At 33.0% G+C, this 4982-nt stretch overlaps 1 long non-coding RNA gene across 1 annotated transcript; it reads right to left on the bottom strand.

The window, feature by feature from the left end:
- Positions 1-3334: 3334 nt before the first annotated feature.
- Positions 3335-4521, bottom strand: LOC125251386. The gene is made up of 2 exons (XR_007180989.1): positions 4386-4521; positions 3335-3646 (listed from the first exon to the last, which is right to left on the bottom strand). It is a non-coding gene; the product is annotated as an uncharacterized LOC125251386 (long non-coding RNA).
- Positions 4522-4982: the final 461 nt, after the last annotated feature.

The raw sequence follows: 4982 nt of genomic DNA, 5'->3' as shown, positions 1-4982 counted from the left end.
AAAATGATCGATGGTTTCTCTAGAAAGACCCTTATTTCTTGTCTGGGATTGCGTAGAACGCTTTGAAGCTGCAATTAAACTGTAATTTTGACCTTGAACCATTTGGAGGCCATTGAAGTCCACTATATGGAGAAAAATACCAGGAATGTTTTCATCAAAAACCTTCATTTCTTTTCGACTGAGGAAAGAAGGACATGGAAATCTTGGATGACATGGGGGTGAGTAAATTATCAGGACATATGTTATTTAATTTGAAAGTGAACTAATCCTTTAAAGAGAAGAAACTGAATTGTTACTTTGGTAATGTAAGTCACCTGCATATTAGAAAAATGGGGCAATGAACTAACTAAATGATGTAATTGCTGATTGTGAAACCAGAACAGATGATTGTTGTAACACTGTTCCATTTCATGCTTGCAGTAAATGCCAAAGATAAGGCATTACTGGTGTTTGTCGTTATTTGGGGTTGATCCTGTGGTGCATCCAGTGTTCCGCTACACATGGAACATCTTACCTGTCAGTCACTGCAGAAAGTATAACAAGATAATGATGGAGGCAAATATATCATGTTTCTTAATCCTGGTTTTAATCTAACACAGATTCAGTTACTGAGAGCTCCTCCTCTATTTACATTGATAACATCACTCCTCTAACAATATTTACATCCAAAACAATAGACTTCTCGCTAGACAAGTTTTTTTTTTTTTTTTTTTTAAACAACAGTCAGTTTAGTGCATTCACTATTTTTATTTGGACTTCTCAGGAAAACATTCCACCTAATTCACAACTTGCTTTCACACGTGAATTCTAATGTTGATGATTTCTTAGTATTTTAAATGAGAGACCGTGTGCCAGAGGTAAGTCATCTACATAAAACACACCCAAGCAATGTCCATTTAAGCGCTATTCACACACTCTTCTATCTAAAGGCGCATTCTTGCCTGAGAGCAAAAGATCCTCCAAGAGTGCCATCCTCAAAACAAGCTCAGACGCAATAGACACCTTTTATACAGAAATTACAAATCTCTTATAGCCAGCTGGACATTCATGTGTCTGCGCAGAGCTATATATTTGAAATATATTTAATATATATCTGTTTAAAGGTTCATTTAAACATGTTTATAAGGCTACCAAGAGTGTTATTTTTCTGTATGAGTGGTTTCAGTTGTTCCTACATTTTTCCATAAATTTAGAATAAATTTTAGAATGAAAGTAACTGATGAATCATGATATGTTTGTGAAAACACTCGTATGCAGACTTCATGCACACATTTGTGTGTACACTAAAGTGAATGCACTCGTAGGCAACTTCCTACATGTTTGATGTTATTAAAGCCTTCCTAGGCCAAAGGGAACAAAAACCTCATGCACATTTATATGGTAAGATTACTGCATGTGTGATTGTTTTCTGAGGCTGTGACTGAATTCTGGATGGGACTTTATGTAAGTTCATCATCTGAACCCTGAGAATGCATGCAATATGTTTTAACTGAAAGGTTGAACAGAAGTTGAAGCCGTTACTTTTTGAGTGGACATGTGCAGTTCTGTCTGTAGGTGAAGATGATTTGCAACATATTCTGAGGGGAGAAGCACATGAAAATTGAGGTGTAATGGATAGCAGGTCTGTATGGACAGAAACAACTTTTGTACATGTATGACAGAAATAAGTCAATCTGGTTAATAAGTGAAGCTGGTAATGCTGTTTGTGGAATTGTTTAATCATTCTCTGTTGAGATCTTGAGAGAGTTAATTGATTTGCTGATTATATGTTCCCATTTAAATTATTTGCCAGTATATAAATTAATTTAAATGGAAACTGAGGATAAACTCTCAATAACTGAAACAAAATAATTATTTTAAAATGAAATAAAACATTTATTTGGTTAAACTATTAGAAGATAAGCCAAATTATGTTAAATGAACATAAACTCTGGAAAAACATATGTATATACTTTACAAACTTTGTTCTAAAAACTTATAAGTTTAGTTGGAATAACTTACGAAAGTAAGGTGAACTTTTCTTTATATATATATATATAAAAGAAAAATAGGTGTCACAAAATGTATGGAATTACATTTGATCCAAAAATAATGAACGTAACTTTTCAAAAAAACGAATAAAAATATAAATTGAAACTGAATAAAATGTCTTTGAAACTTAAAAAAATAAATCGCAGTCAAAATGTTTGACTTTGTTTTTAACACACTGCATGTTTTGCTAACAGTTTCTTTTCTTTCTTTCTTTCTTTCACTGATCTTTACTTACAAAAGCATTTCCAGAGTTTTCATTTATGCTGCTTAAGTTTTCGTTTATGATCCCAGAGTTTTCGTTCATCTTTCTGGCACAAATCTCTCGTGGGGGCAGGGCCAGCAGTGGTGTGTTCTCATTGGCTACTGAGTTTTTGATTGACAGCTTCTTCTTGACCTGGAAGTGAAGACGTCAGCGTTGTGTTTACAATTACATGTGTGGAGGTGAGCGTCTGTAAGCGGCTTCTTATTTCATTTAAAGATATGAGTTTTGTTTTTGAATTTTATCTGTATTTATCTGCGGCTTATACTTTGTCGACACAAACTTTTATTTAGTTAACATTATCATCTAACATATAAAAGATTTTTTTTTAACAATCATCAACAGTTTCAATTGTGACTTATATATAAAAAAAAAACTGTTTAATAAATGTAAATGAAAATGTGAATCAATTCAAATAAATTTAAATTCTTTATTGTCACTACAGCATACACACAAGTATCAAAGTGAAAGTGTTGGATGCAATTATGTTGTGAAAGGAACGACCAGAATCCACAAAACACTAACTGCATATTCATGTAATGCACAGTATTCTCATGATATACAGTACATTACTATAAAAATGCACAAGCACTTATTATAGAATACATGTGTAAAATTCATTTTATTACCATTTTTTTAAACTATAGTGAATAAACTTAATGAATGGAATGAAATGTTCATGTTGTCTGAATACATTTTGGTTTGACTGTATGACTTTCTTTCTCCACATAAGCACAAATATCTTTAAGAAAATAGTCCATCTCTGTGAGCCCATAAGTGGACTGTAACCCATACACGTATGATGGTTGGTGGGAAACGATTGTTAATAATTAAAACAGTTTAAATTATTAGTATTTTTCTCATCTATTGTTTCACTTCAGAAGACATTGATTCATCCACTGGGGTCGCATGGATTACTGTGTCTTTAGGACTTGAAGACATGTATTATTTTCCTAAAAATCCTAATTCATGTTTATCTGTAGAAAGAAAGTAATATGCATCTTGGACGGCATGAGGGTGAGTAAAATATATGAGAATTTTTGGGGGGTGAACTATCACTTTAACATTCATATGTTGTTGGTATGCTAATCCAAGATCAGTATGGACTAATAAGAATAAAGTACAACCTCTTGTGTGTTTGTGAACTGTGTCTTGTTTTAATCTAGAGCTCCAAAAAAATTTTTAAAATATTTGCATAATATCAGGTGTCTGAAAATCAAGATCCCAGTCAGTCAAAGGTGATGTGTCTGAACAAATTAAGATTCTTGTCTGATGGGGACAGTGGATCTCTGGGACTACCACTCCCTCCTCTGGGTCAGCATCAGAATTTTGTTAATGGAAAAGTTGCTCCACTCCCTGCAAAATAAGAAATCAGATGTATTATAATCTAACAATACAAACTGCTTTGAATTCCCACATAACAAATTATGCAGACTTAAAATATTTATTTCAAACAAATTATATATAATTTCAGCCATAATTACTTTCATGTATAAGGTTTTGCATTTGGCCATACAGTACTGTGCAAAAGTCTTAGCTTTGTTGTTTTAGCAATGTTTTAATGACCACCCATGTTTATTTTTTGGTCTTTATTACAATGCAAACAGAAAATACAGGAAATATGCACACAATAAAATCAGAACAAAATGGATTCTATAAGCAAAAATCAGTATTTAACGTGACCTCCTAGACTTCCAGTTTTTTCAAAGGAGAAACTTCTGATCAGATTTTGAAAGTTTTCTTGGCCTTCCATTTTCCATTTCATTTAGGTTTGAGAGAGCCAGGTTCTCACTATTACTCAAGTGTAAGGAGAGGTCACTAAATACTTGCCACTTTAGCCTGTAGAAGTCATTTTTCTGTTTTTAATAATGCTTACAAATTTAAAGTGTTTCCTGGTCATATTCTAATAAGAAGACTGAAAAAAATTATATGGTCACTATACCATTGCTAAAACAACATCTAATGGTGTCCTAAGACTTTTGCACAGTACTTTATATGTATTATTATTAAAGACTACCTTTTCCCCTTTAAATATGATCTAATCCAAGGCTGTATGTACAGTACATAACCAGATCCTGTAATGATACTGACTTACCGCGAGTATCCAGATAACGACGATGATTGATGATGATGATTATATCATTCGTCTGTGCTAGGCCTAAGAAATCATCTCACCATAGTAGCAGCAGATACAGATAAAATAATAAAAAATCCTATCTTTACATCACTAAAATGAAATAAGAAGCCGCTTACAGACGCTCACCTCTACACATGTAATTGTAAACACAACGCTGACGTCTTCATTTCCAGGTCAAGAAGAAGCTGTCAATCAAAAAATCAGTAGCCAATGAGAACACACCACTGCTGACGCCGCCCCCGCGAGAGATTTGTGCCAGAAAGACGAACGAAAACTCTGGGATCGTAAACAAAAACTTCAGAAGCATAAATGAAAACTCTGGAAATGCTTTTGTAAGTAAAGATCAGTGAAAGAAAGAAAAGAAACTGTCAGCAAAACATGCAGTGTATTAAAAACAAAGTCAAACATTTTGCCTGCGATTTATTTTTTTAAGTTTCAAAGACATTTTATTCAGTTTCAATTTATATTTTTATTAGTTTTTTTTTTTTTTTTTAAAGTTATGTTCATTATTTTTGGAACAAATGTAATTCCATAAAAATGACCCCTGGGGATTTG

The sequence above is a fragment of the Megalobrama amblycephala genome, linkage group LG17 (assembly GCF_018812025.1).
Source record: "Megalobrama amblycephala isolate DHTTF-2021 linkage group LG17, ASM1881202v1, whole genome shotgun sequence".
Classification (NCBI taxonomy): Eukaryota; Metazoa; Chordata; class Actinopteri; order Cypriniformes; family Xenocyprididae; genus Megalobrama; species Megalobrama amblycephala.
Note: the sequence above shows the minus strand (reverse complement) of the source record. Positions and strands in the feature narration are given on the sequence as shown.